General features: G+C 46.5%; 1 protein-coding gene across 3 annotated transcripts in view; it reads right to left on the bottom strand.

The window, feature by feature from the left end:
* Nucleotides 1-26,929, bottom strand: part of LOC102098489 (synaptotagmin-like protein 2) — a 77,033-nt gene that overhangs the window by 24,722 nt on the left and 25,382 nt on the right. The window contains exon 1 of one of the 3 annotated variants that reach the window (XM_065077912.1): nucleotides 12,060-12,144. The exons of 1 other annotated variant lie outside the window; for it this stretch is intronic. The gene's annotated coding sequence lies outside the window, so the exon portion shown is untranslated. Of the gene's footprint in view, nucleotides 1-3,654; nucleotides 3,814-12,059; nucleotides 12,145-26,929 lie in introns of those variants that run through there. One more of the 3 variants, XM_065077911.1, reaches the window with a different exon arrangement.

Genomic DNA, 26,929 nt, shown 5'->3' with positions numbered 1-26,929 from the left:
ACCACATCAAGCAACCCCAGCTCCTTCAGGTTCGTCAGAGCTGGGGTCTTCACCACTTTCGTCACTCTTCTTTAGACTGGCTCCAGATGGTGCATCTCTTCCTTCAGCTGGCATATCCAAAGCTGAGCACAAGCACCAGAACAGGCTGCCCAGGGAAGTGGCAGAGTCACCATCGCTGGAGGTTTAAAAGATACGTAGATGTGGCACTTGGACATGGTTTAGTGATGCACTTGGCAGTGTTAGGTTAATGGTCGAACTTGATGATCTTAAAGGTCTTTTCTAACCTAAATGATTTTATGTATTATTCTATTTCAGCTGAATTTTGCTCATTTGTCATAATTTCACGGATTTAAATTATTTTATGGATGAAATGTTTGCCTCTTTCATAATGGTTTAACCAAATGTTAGAAGAAAGAATAGTCATCTGACCTTAATGCTCACAAAGATACACCACAGAACACCATGTCAAAAGGTTCATAAAAGGAATGGGCATTGTCGTAAAAACTTTGTAATTATTTGGAAAAAAAAAATTGGAGGGAAGGAAACAACATTTCATATTTCTTTGAGACAAGTATGGCTCTTCTTGTCACACTACAATTACAGCCTTTATCATCCGAGAAACTATTGATACCACCTAAACAGTTAGAAACAGTAATAAAAAGCCCTGATGAATCTCCACTGGTTAAACCTACATTTCACCCACACTTGGTTCCAACCATCTTCTCTCTCTGGCTCTCAGGCACAATCCTACTTCTATGAATACATTTACAGAAATTTCTGGGACAGATTTTATTTTTAAAAAAGTATCTAGGGACACAGTTTTCACAGTATTTGCTTCTCTAGAACTTCTATTTATTTTTAACAAACCCATGACGTGGGCTGAAAGTACTTCAGAAAACATTTTCAGCAAAGACTATTTATTCATTAGTACAGTAGTCAATTAGAAAAAGAAGAAAGGCTACTTCTTTGTAAATAGCCTTTTATTTTTCTCCTGAGAATGTTTTATCTTACTAGAGTAGTTACATTGGAAAGAAAAGGTTAACAGAAACCAAACAGCCACCTCCTTCTTTTGTTTTAAATAGTTAAAAATCAAACCACTTATTGCCCTGGCTGTGGGAAAGTGAGCTGGTCCAGGAGTCTGCTCTACCTGGGGGTTTTGCTGGCAGTCTCAGGAGCCCAAAGCTGTTGACCCAGGCCTGCAGCAGGAAACACGGCTGGGAAATTACCTCCATACACGCCACGGCCACAGGGCTGTCCCTGCTGCCACCGGAGCTTGTGCAGCCTGTGACAGGTGCACCGTGCGCCTGTGTCCTGGTTGCTGCAGAGGCTTGAAACAGCAGAACCCCACCATGAACCATGCGGGCACGCAGCCATTAGGGAAGGCATGTTATTTGTTTATTTGGGTCTGCAAGTGCAATAGAATAAGGATAAAAAATAACTGACATGTACAGTATGTTATCTGGCAGGCAGACTGCGCTGTACCTGACCATCGCCTGCTCCCCCAGATTGCTTCATCCCAGAGTTTACGCTCCTTAAGCAGCACCGCGTAACCTTGATTTGCTTTGCTAGATTGCACATAATCCTCTCCCCTCCCAAAGCCTTGTTAATAAACAGTTTGGATACCACAGGGAAGATGCAGTACAAACACCTAAACCAACAGATCTGTAAGAGAGCCAGGACCCCGTGGATCTCACACAGACAAGGCCATGCTCCATGTGTCCTGCCCAGCCCTCATCACCTCTGCAAACTGCAGGGAAGGGAAACACAAAAGCCTTGCAGATTTGTAGGGCAATGATAGGAGCCAGCAGGCAGCGCTGGGGAAGATTTTGCCCTAGACTGGGACCTCTTCAGTGCAAGCACATTTTTTAGCTCGCTGATGTGAATTGGTTTTGGACAAACTGTGACAAGCAAAAGAAACCTGCGCCCTCCTTCCCTCCTGCCAGTGGCAGAGCCCTCCTAGGCCAGGATTGCCCTCTGGCAAGAGGAACAAAACACAGAGTCGTGAAAGAGCAAACTGTTCAGAGTCCAGATAGCAGCATCTGCTTGAAGCCTGGTGCAAACTGTGCAGGACAAACTCAAGCTGCTCTCAGGTGCAGCCCCAGCACAGGGGGAGCAGCCCAGCCAGGTCCTGACACTTGTCATGACAAAGCAGACAAGTGCTATGGACGAAACAGATCAGCATGGCTACAGGAAACACCATAGATTCGAGCAGAGGAGAACGCTGGATGTCCAAAGGACTTTCTTCCCTCTAACTGCTTTTCTGGGGAAGATAATATCCCAGAGAGATTGAATCCCACACCCAGCCGTGTTGACAAACTCTGGGTGTGGAGGGGGTCCGCACACAAGCAGAAGCATGCCCTATCGTGTGCCATAACTATCTCTTACTGTGATAGCTTTTGACTGCTTGTGGTTGCCACCACAAGAAGCGGCAAGTGCTCCAGTCCCCAGAGCAGATCTGTGGTGCTGTGTTATGCCGCTGTGCAGCTTGTCAAACCCAGAGCCCAAGCATGGGCAGAGCAGTGAGGCCTGTGCTGCTACAACAGCATATTGGCATCTGTGCATCTTGTCTCCCAACAGATTTTCAGTGTCCAGTTTAAAAATACAGGAAAGGCCAGGCAGGGTTAGGCTGAAGGTCCCTGTAACACACTGGTTTATCTCCACCAAGGGCTGACAGCACACAGTGGGCCGTCCTGTGCCCCAGCCTCCTGCAAGGTGCAGGGCAGCAACCCCCTGAAGCAGCAGCAACATCTCTACATTTCACAAATCCTTCTAATTACTTTCTGAACTCACATTAATTTTAAGCATTTGTAATATCCTCAAAAGCCCCACAGTGCCATAGCCTCACTACACTTTAAAGGCAAAAGTATCTGCCCTTGTTTTGTTTTGACTTGCTGCTTGCTTCATTTTATATCCCCAAGCATATATTGGAAATATATTAGAAATATAGAAATATATTAGAAAACCCAGTAAGGATCACTCTGCATTTACGTACTCCATGTAGCTCATTGTGCAGATCTGTGTCACACCCATGCTTTCTCTTCCAGACCAAGAAAGGTTTTTGTTTGCTTATTCCAGCTTTGATCATTCCCCACACTCTTCTCTGCCGCCCACCTAGCTCACTACAGAAATGCTTAGCAGTGTTTTGGTGTGAAAAGCCTTTTCCCAACAGCTGCAAGCTCTGGTATCCTCACCTGCGAGCCTGGTTTTGCAGTGCCAGGAGAGGCGGTGTGAGCTGTGTGCGGCTGCAGCTCTGCAGCCAGGAGGGACACACGCGATGCCAGCTCCACACGGGGACACATAATGGCTGTGCCAGCCCCCTGGAGAGAAGAGAGCTCTGATCCCCTGCAGAAAAGCTAAGAGGGGTACTAATAAAAGGAACAAACCTTCCCTTTCTCAGCTGCTTGGACTGTGCACCAGCAAAGAGCACTGCCGCTCAGGGAGAACAGCAGTGCCAGCAGTTTTGGGGCTGACAGCCAGGGAAAGGGCAGGTACTGAGTGATACCCATTTACACTAACTGAGACACGGAAATTTGTGACCCGTCCAAAACTGCCCCTTTCCCTTCAGTAAAGCATCAAGTGTTGGCATGACACGCATTCCCCTAGCACCAACCCAATATCCAACCCCTAGAAGTGAAAGCGCAAATAAACACCAACCTTTCTTCAGCGGAGCGCAACATCCTCTGGCAGGACACAGACCCGCACCGGGACACACGCAGCGAGAGCGTGTCCGGACAGCCCGCAGCCTGGAGAGGGCTCGTCTCCTCCTTCCTCGGCACTTTGCAGCGCGTTCCCACACATGTGATCAAAACCAGCTGAATTACCAGCGGTCCTGCCTCCTGTCGCCCGGAGCCTGCTGGCCGCACAGGGCACCGGCAGCTGTGCCTGCGAGCCAAAGCTCGGGAAGGTGCAGTTCTGGAGCACTTTCCAAAATAAATAGTTTGACTAATCCCATGTAGGGTTTCTGCAGCAGTAAGAGCTATTTATAAAGGAAGGTACGTTACAGTCCTCTCACCTGAATTAATATATCCTCTCTCTTCATGTTTTTTCTTTTATTACTGTGGAGAAGGGTCTTCAGGGAGTTGTTTGGTTTTTTTAAGTAACTCTTTCAAACAGTTTTATCAGGTGAAAATTAAATGCTTGCTTAGCCTAGCAGGCATGAAACATAGCCTCTTTTGGAAAGGCAGATGCTGAAGAGGCTGCTGCCTTCTTTGTGATGCATTTTCACTTTATTTCTGGGAGGTTTAACTCAGCTCCAGCTCAAAACAGAATCATGTTAATGCTCTTCATAACTAACCTGGGCACAAACTGCTCAGACGCTCAGTACCAGCTCAGTGCTCTTGCTGACGTCTGCCTACAGGCAGGAGTTATCTATAGACCATCTGCGGGGCACTCCAGTCTTGGTTCTGATTTCTCAGCGTGCACCTTTCTTTCCCAATGCAGCACATCTTCCTCAGTGCTGGGATGTGCACAGATTAATAACATACACCACGGGCCAGGCAGATTTCATTGAGTAGACACTGTGTTGCATGCAAAGGAAGAGGAGGAATTACGAACTTCAACCTGCCAGTTTGGCAGTCAGGTCCCAAAATGATGACAGTATTTAACACCCCAATTTCATCTCCTAGGTCAGCGTAGGACCATCCAGACCCACTTCACCCTTTGAGACCCAGAGCTGCACATAAGCCCATGTAATAAAGATGTGAAAACATCCCTACCCAAAACATAACAAAACCCGGAACAGATAATACTGATCTCACCAGACTATTCATAGCCAGATGAAAATAGCAGCAAGCTGGAAAGGCTGCTTGCCTCTGTCCATACCTCTTTATCACATATCCTGTCACAATGTAAGGAAATAACCTCCTTTTGCTTTACAATGTGTGGTCACTTCCCAATGTGCTTATTAGTCAAGACAGCTCTTGTAGAGCAGGGCGAAACCAAGGGTGGCATTGTATCAAGAATGATGGATGTGGCCCTGGCACCCACAGTCATACTGCAGTTCCCAATACATGCTGTAATGAACAGTACCCGAAATGCTCAGCGTCAGAACTGCCATACCTGTACAGCGTCCGCGATCACCTTGTGCCTCTCCCTACCTCATGCCAGAGGATCCAGCCCCAATCTTCCTCCCATCTTACTTCTGCTGCTGTCAGTACCATTAAGTATACAGAGGTATTGCCAGCACTGTTTTACAGGCAAAACACTGACAGCCATTACAATGCTCACAGGTGTAATATGACGACATTTGGTTGACCTCCTTTGCCAGCAGAGAAGGAATAAAAAGCAAACTATAGGATGGTCTTTCCCTTTGGGAGGGATGGGCAAAAACACAGCATAAAGCTTCCTGTTCATGGACACTGTGTCTCCCTGCCTGAAGTCTGGTGCTGCGGCTGCAGCCAGGCAGGGAGCAGAGCAATCCCATCTCTGCCCAGCACAGGAGCCTGCTGCTGGCCGCAGGCTGCCCCAGTTCAGTCCCAGGCTGGTAACCCACGAGCCGATGGAGTTGCTGTGGCAGAAGGGAGCCAGATGTGTGGGTCTCACTGAGACCTGGGGCAGCTGGACTGACACAAGTGCTCCCTTCTACACAGGGACGAGCCCTCAGGGTGCAGCAATACAGGTAGGAAGGGTATTGCACAAACCTCCAAACACTGCTCGTAAAGGATCAGACTGCTGGATAACAGCGAGTGCGGTCAGTGTGTCACCTTCACACTGGAATTCAGGTGCTGCTAAGGCAGCCGGGGGCTGTCCCGCTGGCCAGGCACACAGTGACAAGCAGACATCTCCACCAGGTACATCCTGCCTGTGGCCACAGGCACACCACTCATCCTCTTTCTCCCTCTCTGTGTTCACATCTCCCCTCTCACTGTCATGAAATAAATATACATGATACTTGCCTTTTGATTAGCCATTGCAAAGCAAAGCTCCACAGCATCGTAAGAGCTCTTCCAAAGTGCACCATTTTCTCTTAATTTGCAGCATGCTACTTGCAGCTATGGGCTGTCCAGTCCATAGACCAAGAGCAGCTGCAAGCTGCGAGAACACAGAATATATTTAATATAGTTGTTTTCTGAAAAGGTATTCCACTACAAGTGCTGTTGCTGCACTGTCTGCAATGCTATTTTGTCTGACTTGTCCCAGCAAAAAGAGAGAGTAGAGGTATACTGTTCCTACCCAAAAAACTCCTAAGGAACTAAGTCATATAGAAACGGCCTTCAGATGAGAGACAGCTGATAAGATAAAGAACAATTTCAAACAAAGCAGGCAATTGTGGTCTCCCAGAGCAGTCCATGTATAAATGCATCTGTTACCATCACACAGGAAATGTCAAGGCCAAATTCTGGTCAATAAGAGGCTGGTTTAGTCTCACCCATCTCCAAATGCTAAAATTACTCAAGCCTGACTAATCACGGACTTCACACAGATTCTCCTCTGTTCAGTGAGGGCTGTACATGCCACGATGTGCCGTTCCTGCCTCAGACACAACGATGAGCAGCTGGTGCCCACCGATCAGCAGCACAAGGGCAGCGCGGGCAGACCCGAGGGGCGGGCTGGAAGGCAGCAGCTCTGGCCCTGCCCATGGCTCTTCAACGTGCAGCACAGAACAAGAAATCCTGCTTAGTTCACTGTAAGCCCAGCCTTGGATGTTTTCTCTCAGTTTCAGTCAACGTCTGACATTACATTTTCCAATAACGTCCAGCACAATGGAGAATCTCAACTGTTTTAATAAAATCTTTTTCCTTCTCCTCTCCCCAGGCAGCTCTAGAGAAGGATGCCCATTGATCAAGAATGGCCCTGAGACGCTCTTGGGCACACAGGAATTGCAGGAATTTATCAGAGCAATAAGGTCTCTAGTGCAGCCGCTTGAGAGCAGCCAGTAGAAGGTATTTTAGAAGAACGACACAATGCTAAGCCAAAAAAAATTAGTAAACTCCCCTACTCAGTGCATGTGGGGAATGTGTAATTGAGGAGATGCTCCACTGACCACATCAGAAGGGGGTGAATTCTGCTTATTTGCACTTAGCCTCAGAAATACCACTGCTTCTGAAGGAGGTATGAGACACACAATATTATGGAACAGTTTTCTTTTGTAGAAAAAATATGCATAAGGATTTTTCTCCCTTATGCATTTCTGCCCCATGCAATGTAGCTGTCACGAGTTTCTGTCTACACTGAACTCTACCCATCTCCTCCTAGCGAGGAACTGCATGGGTGGAATTTGCATTACATACAATTTACTTCCTTTCATCCAGTTTTAATTAAATGAACCATCCTACGGTTATCACCTAGGGTAAACAAAAGACTGAGTTTCACAGTCTTAACCAATATTTCCCAGAGGCAGCATCACCAGAAAAAAACAAAAAAATCAGAGGAAATGTGTGACTCAGACTCCTTAAAGTCGATAAGGCCTTTTACTGGTAATAAACTGGTAATCCAGCGCTTTAGTTTAAATATTTGGGACTTCTGTTTATTTCATAGGTGGGGACTATTTGCAGATCTTGCAGGACGCAGCCCATTGTAATTCTGCAGATTGCCAGAACACAAATAAACAAGCACAGCCGCCTGGGACACTGAGAAATCCTCTTGTCTCCCATTGAACGAGGGTGGCCGTGTCCCGGCTGCGAGAGAGGGTGACAGCGTTTCCAGGAGCCGGCTGTGCCCGTCACCCATGCAGCCCCGCGCAGGCCAGGGGGACGCGCTCCCGCACCAAGTACACTTGGCTTTGGGGAGGGGGCAGAGGCTTGTGCTGAGGTTTGCACTAAACCTGTGCTTACATCCTCAGGAAAGCACAGCTTTAAAAGAATTTGCAATTCCCTGTCTATTAGTTTGTAACAAACCCATTGAGAGCTCCTCGTGCAAGTTGTGCCACGTTTCTTCTGCAACGATATTTCTATCAGAGAAATATCCTGGTGTCCCAGCTTCCCTCTCAGCCAAGGGAGACAAGTCACATTATATCAGCTTTAAAGAACCCAGCTGTCCTGCTAGCAGCCGTTTGAGATGCCACATGTATGAAGGTTACTCCTAAAAAGCACCTTCTCAGCTGTTATACTTGAAAAGGCAACAACAAATAAGTATATAGTACCTAAAAGTGAGAAAATAGCAGCTTAAATCTAGACCACTGCAGGTAAAGGTTATGTATTTGGACTAATCACCTCCCTGTCCCCATTTGTCACTCATTCATCCTCAGAACCTGGATGTTCTCAGCATGATAAGGGAGATGGAAGAGCAGTTTCAGCTGAGTTCAAACAAAGAAACTGTAGGATTGAAAGATTGAAGAAAAAAAGCAAACACCCATGAGAACTTCTGCCTTTTATTTTTGACCGTGAAAAATATTTGCTGACCTCCAATTTGCTTCCTTGCAAACATAATTCCTCCATGTTTACCTCCAGTGGTGACATGTCACAAATTGCTTTCCTGACCCTGCTCGTTATGCCCCAGTAATACTGAGTTTGCAACACCTGCCTGGCCATCTGGAGCAGGTTAAAAGCCCTCAGAACGAGAAACCATTTTGTTGGGGAAAAAAACCAAACCACACCCAAACAAAACCACACAAAAAACCCCAATAAAACAACGAAGAAACAACCAAACAAAAACCACCAACCAAACAAAACCCTCTGGTTTTGTAACATGGTGGGAGCTCAGAAGTCAAAACTGTGTGGGGCGCAATACCTTTGTACGCCTTTGCCTGCTGAGCTCGATGGCACAAGGCAGAGCGCGGTGCCAAAACCCACGGGAAACCAGTGCTGCTTGTTTAGGAAATTTTGCAGACCGAGGGATCCTTCCTTCTGGTCAGTGATTATTTTTAAGCCTCAGCCACGCCTGGATGATTCTGAAATAACTCAAAAGAGGGATGAAGGTAACTGCAGAACAGTGGGGCGCATCTCATCATTGCTTAAAATGAAGTACATTTGGTAGGTATAATTCCCTCCAGCATCTGCGAAAAGTTTCAGAAACAACCTTCTATGAAATAATCTCCATATCTGCAATTTCTAATTGTGATGCCAAAACATAGAGGGGCCATGTCCGGAGTCTGGGGGTCAGTCTCTCACATTATGAAAGGGGAGAAAAATGAAGCTCTAGTCCATCCCTAATTTGGGGTCCTCACCTTTTTCTCTCTGAATTTCCAAGCATGTGCTGAGGCCTGGATTGGTTTGTGCTGCACCTGGTTCAAGTACAGAAATGCTACAGTGTTAGCTAAAGCTGGTTTACTTTATCACCCTGAGATGCAGTGAAAGGGAGCTCCAGGGAGAGCAATCCCATCACCGACGCTGTGACTTCACCTTGTGTCATTGATCTTCTTCCATGAGAAAACAAATTCATACATGGGAATATTTTTTAATAAACTGGTCCATTTTCTTCCAGGATCAACGCAACTTTCCAATGCAAGCACAGACCCAGTCATTAATTCACTTATTGTAGTCACGTATGTGTTCTAGGAGCTGGATGACTTGAGTGAGACAGGAGGTATCTCTGGCACTGCTTGTTACCTACAAGAACAAAAAAGCACCTGCTGCCACTGACTGTCCCTCACAGCGCTCAGGTGAAAGATCTCGTATTTAAGTGACATACAATACCCAGAGGTGAGGAGGCCAACACTGCCAAAAGGCAGTCTGAATGCACAAGGAAATTACTTAATTAAATAAATCAGATGCCGCACTCATTTAATCACAAAGGTGCAGTTCTCATATTAGGTTTTCTCTATAGGAGAAAGTTACAGTAGGTTAATTAACTACAGGCATGGCTAACAGATGTGCTTAAACTAGCAGAGGTCTGCATGTGGACATGGACTGTCATTTAGTTGAGCTCAAGATAAAGTTTGGGCAAGCTCAAGTGAGAAATGCAAACACAGATTGCTCCAATTTAATTAAATCACTAAAAATAAAATAAGTTTCAGATGATCATCTGGTACCATTTTCTTGTGCAGACAAGGTGTTTCTTCCATCTGTGCAGCTCCATGAGTACTTAGCAAATCTTGCAGGGAAGTGGAGAAGACAGACTTTTTGGATAAGAATAACAAGATCACCTGTCCTGTTGAACAATGTAGATTTATTTCTAGGTGCTCAAGCTGAATAAGATTGGGAGCTTCTATATGAGCAGTGACAAACACAATTCGAATAAGTCACTAATAAGCACTTACATCTCAAAGCAGCTTTGCTGCCTGTTGACCCCCCCAGACAGCGATGTACTCCTTTCAACTTTGTGGCAAACATTTATTATTGTTCTTTCTCCCCTGCTACATCTCTGAAGTGTAGATAACAATATTGATTTAAATGCAATCAAAGTGAGCCTGCCGTACAATGAACACTTTGTCCACGCTGTGCCATGCTGTGGCAAGCGCTGCCTCTTTCCCAGGGATGGAGGCACATTAAAGGGACGTGATTCATGAATTCAGGAGGAAAAAACAAGTTGGCACTTCAATTATAGAACTGTGCAGGAGAGCAGAAAGCTGAGTCCCCACGTGGAGCTTCTCAGATATTCTGCCAAAGGTGGAACAGGGAGGGAGGGAGAGGAGCGGAAGGTGAAGGAGATGGGTTCAGCCCTCATAACCAACTGATCCTCACCTGCTGACACCCTCACAGAAGTTCCACAGTGGTAGGACAGTAGATCTCCACCCCCCTGATCATACCCTGTGGTCTGCCCTGAGGGTAGAGACACAGGGGACACAGAATGGTCTTTAATGTCACTGGGAAGGATAAGCTCCATTGCAAGTGATTTTATTTAAAAATTATTCTCTGCTGAAGAAATCCAGGAAAGACATAATAAATAAAACAGCAGCAGCCACAGGCTACTGTAGCTTATACAACAGCATTGATCACACCAGAGAGCTGCCTGCAAAGGGAGCAGAAATTAATAAATGCTGCTCTTGTTGCCATGCCAACTATTTACAACAATGACGCAGGAATAAGGAAGTAAATAAAACCAGGATGGAGCAGGGGGGTGTGTATGGAAATACAGACAAAACAGCAGGAGAAGTCACAGGGAAGTGACACTTCACATTCCAGGTTTTCACAAGTAGCTTTCAAAACAAAGTGGAGAAGCAATAACAAAAAGTACACTATAAAGCACCAGAAGTACACCTTATTTTCTAGGATTTTATTCTCTTTTCAAAAGTCTTTCACTTCAGATCTTTTTTACAACATTGCTACATCTTTGGCCTAATATCTCTCCTCTGAAAACCAGCAGCCGCCTCACAAACTTATTCTTAATAGAAGCCACAAAAAATTGTGACAACACAATTCAGCAATGCAAGATAAAATATGCTTTTATTTAGGTAGCAGCCCAAAGCCCTGACCAGTCTCATAAGCGTGGTGCCCCAACCCAGGTCTCCACTGTCTGGTGCAGCACAGGGCCATGGAACTGACCCCCAGCACCAAGACAAGGGCAGTGAGAGGCGCAGATACCTCTGCTCCGTAAGGAGCCTTCGGCCCGGGCTGCTGCCCACTTCCCCGGGTGAGATGCCTTCCTCACCGCGTTACCCCTGCAGCACGCTCGCGCCCATTCCGACGCTCCCTGCCAGCACTTCCCTTCCCTGCAGCCGCTGTCGAGGTGGCGAAGCCTCCCCACGTGCTCCCAGGCCAGCCCGGGAACCCACGGCTCCCGCCCGCTGCTGCGGGACCACACGTGCCCGGCGGAAGGGGAGCAGGTCCCGGCGAGCAGGTCCCACGAGGGCGGGCCCTGGAGGGGAACCGCGGGCAGCGGGGCACGGCTGGCTCCGGCGGCTGCTCGCTTTGCTACCAGCCCCACGGCTCCTCATGCCGGTGGTCGCGGCAGGAGGTAGCGAGGGGAGCGGGACCTCAGCCGTGATCTAACAGCCTGCCGCACGGATGCTCTCCCCGCCCGTATAGCGAGAGACATCTGGTCGGCGTTGCCGGCAGCATCGGCACGGCACCGCCCCGCCGGGAGGTGCCGGGCGCCCCGTCCCGTGGCCGGGACCGGGACACGCCGAGCACACGGACCCGAGGCGCTCGCACTCTGCCGGGATCGACCCGGGGATCGCCCTCCCGCCGCCCACGGGCACCGGGACTGAGCCCGGAACCGACGGAGCCCCCGGCGACCCTTACCTGCCCTCGGCGGCGTGGGGCGGCCGGCCGGGGCGGGGCTATGGTCCGGGGGCGGGGTTATCCCCCTCGGGGGCGGGGCCGTGCCAGCCCCTGGCGGCAGCACCGCGGAAAACCCGGCTCTCGGAGCGGCGAGAGCAGGACCTGGGGCAGGCGGGGTTTGATTCAGGTCAGCGGGGGCCTGTTGGGGCCCTTCTCAGTTTTCCCAGTTTTTTCTTGATTTATATTTCGGCTTGTAACTAGTCCCACCGTCGGCACAGCGGGGCAGGACCCACCTCAGAACAGCAGCACAGCCATCCCGAGCAGTTGCAGATACAGCAGCTGCTGCAGTTTTGTCTTCTACAACAGATAAGACCAAAGCAAGACTAGTCACACTTGGACAAGTGCACTCGGTTTCTGCTGTTTGCCTGCTACATACAAACTCTTTTACGTGGCTGTCCCTATTTTAAAGATGGAGAGATGAAGGATGCGAAGTGAAACACCTTGTCCCCAAGTCCAGTTTGTCCCCAGCAGCACTGCTGACCGGTTCACGACTTCCAGCCCTGAGATGAAACCCATTGGTCTGCTCAACAACGTGCTGCTCCTGGGCAATGCTCAAGTGCCTCTGCAAGCCTGAGCCTCCACAATGGGATTAAAGTCTTATTTTGAAAAGAGGGACATTAAGAGTTCAGGACAAAGGAACATTTGCATTGGAGCACTTGTTTTCCCACTGTAAATGCTGATTTCCAGCTGAAGTAAACTAGAATCACTCTAATGATCTCAATTAGCTGATGTAAGTTTAATGGCAGCTGTGCGTGTCCTCCAGCTTGGATAAACGGAGAGCCGAGGAAACAGAGGCAGCTCTGCCAAAGGCCTTCAGCTCCTGGGCTTAGTCTTGCCAGTGGTGCCTTTGGGCTACAAAATGGAGCCCTGGCTTTGAAGGCAAATAGCCAGCATCTTACTCCTGACCCCACCATTAACTTCATGTAGTGCCATAGAAATTACTTCACTTTTCTGTGTCTCAGCTACAATCAATGGCAGTGACACTAAAGCCCATTGAGATCAGCTGGAGCACAGTGCCATTACTGCAGCTTGGCTCAGATGCTCAGAATCCATTTTGGGGTTTCAGCATCAAATCAATCAGTGCAAACTGGATTCTGCAACTGCGGGAGTAATTTTGATATAAGGATTCAATAGAGTACAATATGACTTGGATTTACAACCTGTACTTTCACACTTTTACCTAGGCACCATAAACCCAGGCCATTCCAGCCTATGCCTAATAATGGGTGTAAAAGACCCTACAACATGCAGTAAACTTCAGAAGTGATAGACATACAAAGTGTCCAGACATCTCTATGAGTTTGAATTTCTGGGTGCTGGAGAGTCAATGCTCCTGCATTAAGTGGAGGAAGGAGCAACAGCTTAGTGAAGGTTTTATTTTTGGCCAGTTTTGCTCAGTGATAGAGAAAAATGTGACTTGGAATTGAGTAAATACAGTCACATGGGGGCAACTTTACAACAGCCTGTAAAATCAGTGAAGAAATGCATTTTATTACTGCAGCCAGCTACTCCTATGCTTTTCTCAACTTTCAGCTTTTTAATGTCTTCATAAGAACAACTGGCAGAAGCCACGTAAAACACTAAAATAGTAGGCAGAGGTGGAAAAAACCAGATTTACTTGCTGATTTCTATTTAAGCTTTTATGGTCCGTATCCTAAAGTGAACTGCTGATTCAAAACTAAGGTTTGGCCTATTAAGCTGAAAATACTGGAGGGTGTTCTGAGCCTGGGAGATGCTGGTTGCCACCTGCCCTTACAAGTCACTGAGCATCCCTTGCCAGCAGCTGGCACTTTGCTTATGGTCCACGTCCAGCCCTATAGGTGTGTGTTCAGGATATTGGCCAAGTGTGTAAACCTCCGTGCCTGGGGAAGGAGACCAGACATCCCTGAGCTGGACCAGTGTCTCTGGCTCTATGGGTCTGGTTGAGGATTCCCCACTGCCCTGGAGCACCCAGCCCAGGGGGGGAAACAGTGACAAGACAGGACTCGGGGCTGTTTAAGCCCTCAGTAGGTTTTAAAACAGCCTCAGGCTTGCCCCAAGACACTAGGTGCTTCTGCAGTAACCCTTAGGCACTACAGCTCTCTGCAGCGCTTCCTCCCCTTGTGCCGTGGCTGAAGCGACAAGGGTTTGTGCGCTTGTATTCCAGTGAGGAAGAAAAGTCCCTCAAAACCGACACAACTTTTCAGAGCACAATGGATGAGCCCTCTTTAGATCAGGTACACCTTTAACTCGGATCAACAGTCCTTTTGCTATTTGGCCTACATTTGGACCTCAGCCATAACACGGCTCATTGTTCTCAGGGTTTTTTTCTTCCTATGCTATCCTTTTTCTTAACTCAAACCCCATTAAGCCTAGAGTGTTTTTAGTATTTTTAGCTGTGACTTTCAGAAGGCTGCCAAAAGATAGCTGAAAAGTATATAGCAGTTGATTAATGCTCTCAGTGTTTCTTCATTATTTCTCAGTGTTAGAGGAACTTAAATGTGAAAGCACGACAAAATCGCTCGCAACTGTTTCATTGGGGTTTGCATTCAAATTTTTGCTACCCCAATGGGTCTCTGTAACTTTCCTCCCCAGCTACATAACTGCAGTGCTAAAATTACCAGGAGCACCAAGGGAAGAACACAGCGCTTGTAGATGCCATTTACCTCCCACTGTCTTGTCACAGGAATATTATACTGAGAACAAACTGTCTCTTAATTTTCTTTACTGGGTGCTAAAATTCTAGTTTACAGTATGCCACAACAAAGAAACAGATAGAAAGTCCCTGTCCATGATCGGAAATACTCCAGCAGCAAGCCATAAACATAAATGTAGACTCCAAAGAAGAAAAACCAAACCCCAAAAACCCCAAACAAACAAAAAACAACAACCAAAACACAAACCACGACAAATCTGTGTATGAGCAGGATCCTACTCGCATCCGCAGGAACTGTGAATCTAGGACTGAACAGGTGCAGAATAGCAATGTGTCTCCTTAGACACATCCCTTGCGAGCCTGCTCTATGTCTTACTTGCTGAGAGAAGGAAAGTCATCTAGCAGCCAAAATCCAGTAAGCAAAATTCATTGCGGGTTAAGTGAAGCTACATGGAGCTCATCCAGTTTAAACCAGCTATGAACTTGGCCTTATTTTATCTGGCACTGTGGACCTCAATTTTTACTGAAGAAAAGCTGAGCTGTTTTAATCGAAAACGCAGGCTCTGTGTCCTTCCCACTGTAAGGTATAAATCTGTGTTGGTTGGCTGTGAGAATTATGGAAGATTTCTGATACTATTATATTTTGCTCAGCACTGCTAGCACAGTAATATTTTTTTATTATTAATATTTAATAACAGCTTTAAAAGAGAAATTGGCTCATGTTTCCGAGAACTTTCTGAGAGGCTTACAAATCATGTGTCCCAAGTCATGGGAAAGGTGGTACTAATTGAGTACAGGAAAGCCAACAGTTTTCACAGGGCCACGTTCATCCCGCTCCCAGGGTGAGAGTGGGACAGCAAAGCACACGCAGCTCCCCGTGGCTCGGGTGACAGGAGGGGCTGGAGTCGCACCCAGTGACGGGGACAACGTCCAGGCTCAGACCTGTGGTGGGAAGAGCTGGTTACCAGAGGCTTCCCGATAGAAATGAGGAACACAGGCACCTGTAGAGATGAATCACTCCCTCCTACAGCAGGGGAGGAAGAGCGTGGATATCCTTCCTGAGGTGACTCACCTTCTTCCACTGACTGCGTAAGGAATGAGACAAGACGGCCAGGGAGTCCCGCTCAAAATGGGGTAAGCGGCATCTGATTCCAAACCAGACTACTTTGAGACCACCGGTGGGCTTTAAGGCTTATTTCATTCCAGTGGCCAGAAAGCCAAGTAACCATGCAAAACCTGGCGGGCACAAGGAAAATAATTCTGGAAAAAAGTTCTACAAGCACAAGACCTCCAACCATACGTCAGGGCTGGTATTGATCAGTGTTAGTAGAGGAAACAGCTAAGAGTTTACGTGTGTGTGAGATAAAACAGCATTGATTGTATACAGGTACATACCATTCTGGTTGCAATACATACATTTGTGGCCATATGTGTCTCAGTTGAGGGCAGTTCTACAACAGTGAAAACACCACAGAAAACAAAATGCTGTGCAGCTGCTCTTGCCACCACTGTCGCTCCAGGTTTGCTGTGCCAAACTGAGTGTTTAGGGCAGGCACGTGGTGCCTATGGCAAAAAGCATCCTGAGAAATCTGTTCTTAGGCTTCTAAGACATGCAGTAACCCACAGCTACAGCACGAGACAACATGGAACAGAAGGTGACTTTTCAAAGAGGCAATTAGCAAAGGTTTACCATTTTCAGACAGAAAAGTGCTGTTGATTGTTAAATGACACTGACATCTCTTCCACAGCCTGGCCCATCCCTGCCATCGGGATGCTCTGCATGCTCCCTTCACATCAGCAGGAAGCCATCAGAAATACATGTTTGCTCCTAACTGGCTTTAAAATTGCACTATGTTGTAAAAGGAAATAATACGGTCTCTCCTGTTGGGAACACATCCTGGCACGCCTTTAAAAACAAACAAACAATAAATCTTTCATACAGAGGTTTCTTTGAAATATTAGTGAGTTTGCTGCCCTCTTGCAGTCCAAATCACATTTTAAAACTGAATTTCTCTTTGTTTCTGACAGGGTGTCCTGAGTAAAGGCTACACTGCAGCATGGTGCCACACAAGGAAAGATAACACAAAGGCAAAGCCGTTTGCAAGATACAAAAAATGGAATAGATGTTTTTCTGCTTAATGAGGATATTTGTGGTTGCATTAGCCTGCGAGTGAACAAACTGCAGTGAGTAAGAGTGAAGGACAGAGTTACCCACGGGGGCACGACCTTCCCCAGTGATGATGTTTCACCAGCACCGCACAGCCCGTTTCATTGCTGTGCAGGGAGGTACCAGCATCCCAGAGAGCCGGGCCCTTCCCACCCCCTTCCTGCCTGGGAGATACACGGCAGCGGGGTTTGTTCATGGATCTGTCATGTAAAATAGGACATCTAAGCACAAATGCTGCTTAGCAGTATGAAACTGCACTCTGCTCCTGCACAAGACTCAGCACACAAACATTTCAGGTCCATAAAACTCCTTGTCACATTCAGCACTGCACATCGTCAGCTCTGCAATTTCCTTTTGTGCCACCTATAACATGCACATGCAACACAACTTATTTCGGAATAAATATACTGCAGGCAAAGTTCAACATTTCAGCCACGTCTGTGCATTATCTGCAGTATGAACTCATAAAACACCCTAAGGACTAACTTCCCCGGAAACAGGCGCAGATTTTGGATGTTGTGAAAACTGATGCTTTAAAGATGGGTTCTTTACCAGTATATATAGGTGCTTTCATCCAGTCTCTTACTTAGGCCATTTTTATGGATTGTACTGTGCTTTGCATCAGGCCCTTAGTGACATACTCACTTTGAACTAAAAGTCCACATTTTCACAGTGGATTTTAAGTACTACAGGTAAATGTCTATCCAGAGAGGAGTCCCCACTGAACTGCCAGGTATCAGTGCAAGAACGCCTGCTCAAAACAGAGGGATTTCAAAACTGCTTCTAACCAGAATTTTAAGGGACAAAATGCATTCGGTATTTAGTGCCTTGATGGTCAGATCCAAAACGCTCACCTGTGTGTATTCCTGACTCAAGAGGCTGCAATGGGGTTTTTAGCCATGAATATACACCAAACTTTTGCATTGCAAACTAAGGGTATTAAAATAGGTTGTTTACTGAACATGCATGGAAAACAAAACAACAAAACCCAGGACTCTGCCAGAATTTCATATTATTAAAATATTTTTTAAACACTCAAACACATTACGCTGATATTTGCTCAGAGGAAGTATTGCTTTTGCTGTATGTGCCTTGAGGGATTACTGCACTAAATGAGTTTGCTTACAGGAAGGAGATCACAAAGACAGCATTTTCTAAGGAAACAGGAAATATTTGCTGCATGTTCTTTGGAAGTGCAAATTAAGCTTCTACAATAAGGGATAACATATTTAAGGCATATAAAAAATGTCACGTGGATTTGTGCTCAATCGCAGTTAAACTAGTCTTTTTTAATCGTTGAGAGTCACCCCTTGTGATGAACTCCCATGTCCTTTATGTTTATCCCTTTGTTCAGTTCATGTTCTAAAAAAGAAAACAAAAATGCAGGTAGCCTATGAACGGCACTTGAACTGCAAGAGAGATTATATTATTCAAATAAACGTTTTGCTAGAAATTATCAACTCATTGTCAACTATATTACTGTTATTGTTAATACAGAAAAGAGGCGTTGTCCTGGTTGGCTTTAATGTCCAAACTGCAAGTAGCAGCTAATAGTTTTTGATCCTTTCCAAAGCCATTGATGAAATATTCATGGTACCTTTGTGCTTCACTAGGGCCATACTGTCTAAAAATTAACAATTATGTAAGTAATTGATTTACTTTCTGGGTTTTTTTTTTTTTCTTTTAGGGAATATTTGGAACTATTTTAAGACATTTAAGTGCGACCAAAAGGATAGAAACAACCTTTCCTGAAAGAAAAAGCAAACAAACTGATCTTTCGCATCATTATTCACCACCACACCTAGAGGTAAGGACTTAGTGGAAACCATTAATTAGCATGCGGTTCATGATAAGTTTGACAGTCCTGGTGCACCTTAGGTCAATGTCTCCCCTGTTCAACACATCATGATGATGAAACACGGAGGCTAAACAGCAGCTTTCTCCAGCACGTGTGCTCCGCAGTGTCCTCCCGTCCCCAGCGCGGCTCCTGCAGCTGCTCACACGTGGCTGCAGCTTCACCCCGACACCACGGGACTCCAACCAACGCTGCAAACGGTCATTTGCCAGGTCAGGGTCTTGCTGTGCCAGGAAGGCACTTTAATTACATGTAATTACTGTTAGCAATGTACAGCCACTCTAATCCATCTGCTATAGGTTAGCTGTCAGCTGCGGTGTGACCTGACTCCCCAAATCACCATGAACTGACATCAGCTTTTTCTAGAGATGCAAAGACAGTGACCGTGATGGGCGTTGAGTGCAACACTCCTGGATGGATATATGCCATTAACCTGCAGAACGAAAAGGGGCAGAACAAAAAGCTAGTCCTAATTCAATATCAGTCACATCAGTGGTGCCAATTAATTAGTCCTTGAACTGGATTTTAAGCTATTATTTATTTCTGGGGGCTGTCTGCTTACAGAATTGGAAGGTTTTCAGCATTTCATACAGGCTCCAGGAACATATCACTCTACTTATTGAACATTATAGAAGAGGCCACCCAGTTTGAGCTTTACATCATCGCTGGCACAGCAGCAATGCTCAGTGTTTGGGGAGGAGAAGAGCAAAAAGAGCCCCACTGCACTGCTGATAATTTTACAAACTGATTTGATTCTTTGGGGACACCCGTACAAGCCTGTGGCTTTTTGCTTTTACCTTGTGAGAGCCTGGCAATTACAGGGTGGTTTATAAGTCGAGATTGTTGCAGCAAGTTGAGGGCTCGAGCATGGCACAGGCAAGGAGGAGTCCGGCTGGGGGAGCGGCTGCCGGAGCAGGGCTGGGGCAGCACCCCTGGGTGCGGGCACAGGGCCCTGTGGGTGGCACCGTGGGGTTCCCCTGGCTCAGCAGTGCCCGCAGTGGGGGAAGCAGCTGCGACATGGGACTGAGGACGTGGCCACGCGTGGCGAAGGCACAGGACGCAGCCTGGCTGTGGCGGGCAGCGTGCCACAACTACTGGCCATGGATCAGTGGTTTCTCCACCAACACGACATGTTTGCGCAGCTGCAAACCCCTGCTGCCAGGAGCAGAGGCGTGACAGGGCTGTAACTGAGCCAGGCCAGGCTGCCCCACTGCTTTTATTAGCTCATTTGCATCAAATTGCTGTGTACAACTGGATTAGACACTTGCTCTTCAAAGGTTACACCCTACACCCTGTTAAGATTCATGTGTTTTTCAGATGAAGTCATCTGCGTTGATTGGTTTCCCAGCTGCTGCCATGATGTGCAGGCTGCTGACACTTTCATTTTCCATTACTTGCCTCCAGTTCACACACTCGCTGTCTGCTTGATCACCGAAGGATAACAAGGGCTTCCAAAGAATTCGAACTGCTAACACACGGTGTGTAACAAAGCTGCTGGGCTACAGGGTCTGAGTCCTGACCAGCTGATGAATAACTCCGGTTGCCTGCCACAAGCGAATCAAAGGCATGAGCAAAAAAGTGCTTAGCTTCATCTCAGCTGGTTTGCCACTCTGCTTTTTATTTGGGATAGCTGATCCTCTGCTCAACAACTTCACCACATCAGACCATTGCACTGTCATACTCAGTGTAATTAAAATAATTAAGAAAACTCTAATGAGATAATTAACAAAGCAAGATAGGAAGCATCATATGTTCTTCCTGAAAATTAAAACCAACCAAACAAGTAACCTTGTCCCAATCCGAAGCTCCTGGGAATCAAAAGGAAAAGTCTAATCCAAACCAGGCACTAAGCAAGCAGTCACTCCTGGCTCCCTTCCCGTTACCTTGCTCACCTTATCGTACCGCAGCATTTCCAGAACACTGCCCAGCTTTGGGGAATCTCCCAAGGAAAACAGGAGCCGGTGGTGGCGCTGCGGTGGGAAGCCGCTTGCTGGAAGGCAGAGCCCAGCTCCAGCCAGCACCGGGGACACCGCGACACGCCACCTGGAGGAGGGCAGCTGAGGGAAAATGAGCTTTACAACCATCATTCAAAGTTAATGGCATCTACAATTATTATACTGCCTCCTCAAGAAAAAGGCCACACAGTCTTGCTGAATTTAGGCTTCTTCAGAGGGCAGCTGAGCTGCAGAGCCTGGACATGGAAAAGCTTCTCCCTGAGACTTCAGTCCCCCCTGCGGCCAGTTATGGGAAGTAAAATGGAAAAGATTATTGCCCAGGCGAAACTCGGGCAGGCAAAGCAATGCTCGGACACCAGAGGCTGCTTCAGTCTCTTTCCTAAATGGGAGCACACCAAAAGCAAAGAGGTATTAGCAATTCCTCCCTACATGGAGTTGGTAGCAGCTGAGGTCAGCGCTACGGTCCCTGTGTCCAAGTATGTCCTTGAAACAGTGAGAATTAAAAACTAGCTGGTTTTTTAAATAATGAGATTGTCTTGCATTCATTTGACAGCATGAATTGGAGTGTTTGAAAAGCACCAAACACTAGCATTGTTTTAACATCTATTCACCTAAACCCTCCATTTCAGGCATGACAGAAGCAGGTGGAAATCATACAGTTTAGCACAATTGCATTAATTTTATGCCAGGTTTTAATTTGGCACAGTAATCCTAGAATTACGTTACCATACCTGTTAAAGCAAGCAGGCACCACAGAAATTATACATTACATTCTTAAGCTGAAAGCACTTTTCATTTTAGACAAGTACAACAAATGCTGCCAAACTCAAGGCACAATAGCACTTAACAGTTTCAGAAACTGTTAACCTATGAAAATGCAAATCATTATTAGAAAAAAGACCTTTCCCTCCAACAAGGTTGATAGACCGTTTAATCTCCAGATCCCCTCTGTGAATTTTCCATTTTGTTTTGCTTTATTAGCTTCAATTCTGAAACAACATGGAAAAGAACAAGGGAAAAAAAGAAGACATAACAACGAGGCTTAATCATATGCAGTGAAAAGGTTATGCAGCCAAAGCAAATTCAAGGGAACAGCAATTCTACAAAGACAGAACCATTTTACTGTGATTTATCATGCAGCGGAGAGCTTGCTCTCGTTTTGACACCTGAGCCACAGTGCAAAAATGGGTTATTTGATGTTGGCACGTTTTGTTAGAAAGTCATTCTTTAGCCTGCACCAGCCAGGGCACTCGTGGTGCACAGCTCACCCACCAAACGAGGGGGTAAAACATACCATTTATATTAATAATAACACCACAAGTGCCGCAAATCCAGGTCTCTGCCTCTCCAACAAAACTCCCCCAGCACTCCCATCATCCTGGTCCAGCACAATCCACAGCAGCCCAGTCCTGGGTCACACAGACGCTGCACCCGCAGCCCCAGGAGGGCTGGGGCAGCATCACGAGCAGCTGCTTCTCTGCTTCTTTACGCTTTTCTCAGGACAGAAGGCAGGGAAGGGGAATGTTACCATCAACCCAAAAGGCCTGAGCCAGACCCACAGATGTGTCCAGGTGTTTACGTTTGCACTGATCTCACACGAGACTTGGATGGCTAAATAAACATGGCTGTACATATAGGCATTACAGTTCTATTGCAACGTGTTGTACACATCCAAATCACTTCAGCTGCAGCAGGCATCAGCTTCCTATAGCCAATACAGGATAAGGAAACTTCCTACTTCTTCTGTGTCTGTCAAAGAGGGCAGATCAGATGGCAGAGGTCTTAACAAAATCCCACTCAATTAACTACCTGCCACATTCTTGAGCAACCTAAAATGTCCAAGCCAGCCCAACTGCAATAATCCAGAAATGTGGAAAATGTTCAAATAACAGCCTGGGCCATTGCCAGCCCCACCAGGGGAACATTTAAAGTTCTTTGCTCGCCCACATCCCGCTTCTGTCAGGTGTGATTTTCTTCGCAGCAGGGAGACTGGCAGACTGGGCAGACTGGCTCAGAGAGTCACCCACTTGGGACAGTGTTTGGGTGATAAAGATCATTTAGATGCCTACTGGGGGGTCTGGCAGGGGACTGCACTTTTGTGGCTGGGTAGTATTTATCCTCTGCAGGTTTACAGGGACACACAATTCTCTTGGATTCCACAGTTATCACCTAGGACATTTTCTTAGCTCTCCTCAGACAACATTCTCTGCATCAGTGAGCCCCAGCCTACTGGAAGCTTGTTTGTTTATTTCCATTTCCAAGCTTTTGTTATGATTGTTTTTCAGTTACAGCTCCACAATGGTTTCCTTTTCTTCTGTTCCCTTTCGAAGAGGCACAGCTGTCTGCACAGTGGAAGTTCTGTGTCTGCCGATGCTGCTATTTTCCTTTGATGAAAAGACAGATTTCCTCTGGGTTTATGTCTGGTTTGTCTACCTGCTTGTTCACAGCAGATTCAAAAACACATTTAAAGTTTACAGCCTGCTGCCTTTCCTTGGTTGGGAGGAGGAGGAAGATGGAAAGGTACATTGCATCTGATTTTTCCTGAAAACTTTCAGGCTCTATCTCCACAAAGGGCTCTTTGCAAGTGTTCCTCCACAGACAGCTGAGGCCAACAATGATGGTTTGAAGGTGGCCTTCTGTGGAGAACTGTCTGTAATTTTACAGTAAACTCTGCCATAAGCAAAATGAGCCATCACGTGCAGTATCAGCAAAGCAATTACAGGGATGAAGGCAGCCTTGGTGTCGGGGGGTGAGTTCCATGACTGGGATGAGTCCATGGGACGTTGTGCTGGGGAAGGAGTTCAGTCCCCTTCCTCTCCCATTAAGTCCTCCGTCCTGCTGACTCGCACAGCCCATGGCTTCTCCGAGGAGCAGGAGAGAAACCATGGGGCTGTGCTGGAAATGCCAGCAGGCACCGTACCAAACCAGGGAAACGGCAAGCACAAGGTTGTGGTGGGAAGGATGCAGGAGGGGAGTCAAGGTACCTTCAAATTACAGGGCAGTCTAGGGTCATGTCACAGCCATAGACTGGGAGACCAGTGCTGATAAACCTGAGTTTACTAGCGCTCATGTATAAAATAAAAATTCGTACATAGTCAAAGGGGTCCCCAGGTGTCACCCCTCAGCACGCTGGCAGGGATGCAGAGTGCAGCCAGCTTTGGGGTGATGTCTGTATTGTGCTTTGTGAGAGTAAGCTGGGCCTGTTCTGGGACTTGGATACAGAGTACATACAAAGTATATTTCTGACTGGGCTATTTTGAGGTGATAAGCCATGGTGCTCTCCTTAGAAGAGTTTATTATCATTGGTACCTTTACAGTCTTGCATCCTCTGTGCACTTGAAAATAACAGCGAGTTAATGAATTAACTTTTAGGCAGCAAACACTCCAGCAAAAGCTTATAAATCTTCTTTTAGACAACAAAGGAGGCTGTGCAATAAGCAAGCAAACTGTAAAGTGCATTTGAAAGTCAACCTAATGGTGGATTTACAGACTTAAAGCACATCTTTTACTGTGCTTGTTTGAAACTTTAATTACACTCTTCATGCCCAGCAATCAGATGTGATACTGAACTAGAGAGCTCTATAAATCACGTTATGCTGCATTTGGTGTCTTTGGACAATCGCAGATTTACCGTCTTTCAGGAAGACAAAGCAGTTGAAGTGCTGCTGAGCTTTGTCAAATTAAACACGGAATTCTACAGGCCGTTGTTAAGTAGGTTTCGGGCCGACAGAAGCAACCCCTCACGTCAAGGCAGCGCTCAGCTGGGCCATGGGGCCTGGCCCTGGGTGTGCCCCTGGCCTTCGTTTTTTTAATGACTGACACTTCTATTTATAGAGTGAATAGGGAGTTGCTTGGAAAGGAACATTTCTGAGTACGTTTCAGTGTACACAGATTTGAGTCACAAAGTCTGTTAACACACGGTTCCTGGTACTGGCCCTTTCCATTTTATCTCGAGATAAGAGTCTTTGCTCCACCTGTGGCAAAGCGGCTGCTGCCGCTGCTGCGCTCTGCGCTGTTCTCTCAGCCCAGGGCCGGAGGTGTAAGCGAGAAATTCCTCCTTGTCCCACTGTCACTCAACCTTAACCATTGTCAAACCACACTCGATTTTGCTTTCTGTGTTCAGTTCTTTTCCTAAGGTGACATCTGAACAGGCAGCGCTGCTCCCTAGTAGCAATGAGCTAGAAGCAAAACCATCAGCTGACAGGTACCATCTGTTACCGTCACAGGAGAATCACCCCGGATGCCTTGGAAGATGAGTGCCAGGGCACACACTTTTGGTTTGATGGTATAAAATGAGCCCCAGGCTGGTAATAATAATAAGTAAATGCTACTGGTGTTCAGCATCCTCCGTAAAACAGGATTGATGGTTGTACTCATTTGCTACACGACACGCTCTGTAATTGGTAATCTCAGCCCTGCATCCCAAGCTTAAAAGGGCGTATATTAGTGCAGAAGTTGTGTTATTTGTTCCTGTTCTCTGGTCAAACTGAGCATTTTACCCTCCAGGAGTCCCGTCATCTTTCAGAGACTTGATTCACAATAAATGAATGTAACAGGAAGAAAATATATTTTAGCTGAGGATGCCTTAAGTGCCAGAAAATATTTCTGTGATGATAAATGAGAGGGAATTAGGGACACATTGATACTGTGGTAAAGACACAGGATCCTGCGGATGCGTGCTGACCTGCCGTGTGGGGTGGCAATGCTTTCTGCATCTTCTTGAAGACTGCTGTCCTTTGCAAAGGGTCAGTGCTCTGTGAGCGACTAGCCTGACTCCTTCTGGGTATTACGGAGCTGCCACAGGCAATCACTGAAATGGGTCTGCAGATTGTGCTCATATTCAGATCATTTGTGCTCATCCACAGCCAAATGACAGGAAACCACCAGCAGCTCCCATTTTAGACTGACCTGGGGACAGTGAGAACTTCCCATGTGCATTTGGGATCTCTCCATGCTTCCTTAGTGAAGGTGAAGCTAAACACTTGTCACGATTTGGAAGAAACCTGAATTTGAATTTCAGTCTTTCAACATACATATTCCTTTTCGGATCCTGTGTCACCTGGGCATCTTTGGATGAGACATTTAACTATTCCAAGTCTTGTCCTCCCCGTCACTAAAAGGCAAGTGCTTCCCACTCTGTGGGAATGCTGTGTGAAGTGCTGACAGTCAGAATTAAGGAAAAGACATCTTTTATAGAACTTTTGGAGATGGCTCATATAAGAATATAATCGAACCCTGACAACTTCCAATGGATTTTTCAGACAACTGCCGTGCACAGAAATATCTGGCAGTATAAAAATCACCTAAGTCCATAACCCTGATCTCAATAGTAACTGATGCGATGAGTAACTCACCACTTCTATGCTGAAGAACCCACCACCACATCACACCAGAGATGAGGGAGAGCCTGGACGTGCCTCTCCCCTCCAACCACACGTGGCCAGACGCTGAGCCCCCCTGCCAAAGGGCTGCCCCAGCTGCAGCTCGTCCCTGCCATGGACGGGTGGCTGCCCTCGCCTGCTGCTGCCACAACGGGATCATCAGGCACAAACCAGGACCACGATTTCACCACGAAAAAGCCACTGACCATTTCAATTGTTCTGGTCCCAGGCACAGGCTCACATCAACAAGGCAATGCTGCCCTCTGTGATGTGTTCTGCCTCTTGCTCACGCGTGACTGTGTGCGCAGAACCAGCTTCTCCCATGGCAGCGGGGGGTTTGAATTACCCTCAGTCAAATGGCAGGGGACAAAGCCAGCAAGCAAGCTGAGCACCTTCCCTCCCTAATGAGCTTTAGAGACTTAGAGAAGGCGTTTTGCATTCGGTAAGGACAATGTAATCTACTGTGAGTTATCATAATTAGTCCTTCAAATCCTAACCTTTATTCAGTGTTTCTTTCACTATACAAATCAGGTATTAACATTTAAATAAAAATCAATATATTGATCTTGTGGTTTTGCATTAGTAGCATCCAACTTCATGGATTAAAACTAGATGAAACAGATTTTAATATCAGTTTAGAAGAAAGCTTTACTCCTTATTTTGGTGTATTACCTTATTGATGAGTTCAATATGGAAATTTCAAGGCAATCACAAGTCCAATGTAATAATTCTGTATAAAACCGTATGAGAAATATCTTTTGCAATGAAAATACACTAACAACGTATTATCTCCACGTGCCCATTTTAAAAAAAGAAATTATAGAATTAACAGGAAATA

The sequence above is a fragment of the Columba livia genome, chromosome 12 (genome assembly GCF_036013475.1).
Source record: "Columba livia isolate bColLiv1 breed racing homer chromosome 12, bColLiv1.pat.W.v2, whole genome shotgun sequence".
Taxonomy (NCBI): domain Eukaryota; kingdom Metazoa; phylum Chordata; class Aves; order Columbiformes; family Columbidae; genus Columba; species Columba livia.
The sequence above is the reverse complement of the archived record's forward strand: the minus strand, read 5'-3'. Positions and strand labels throughout refer to the sequence as shown.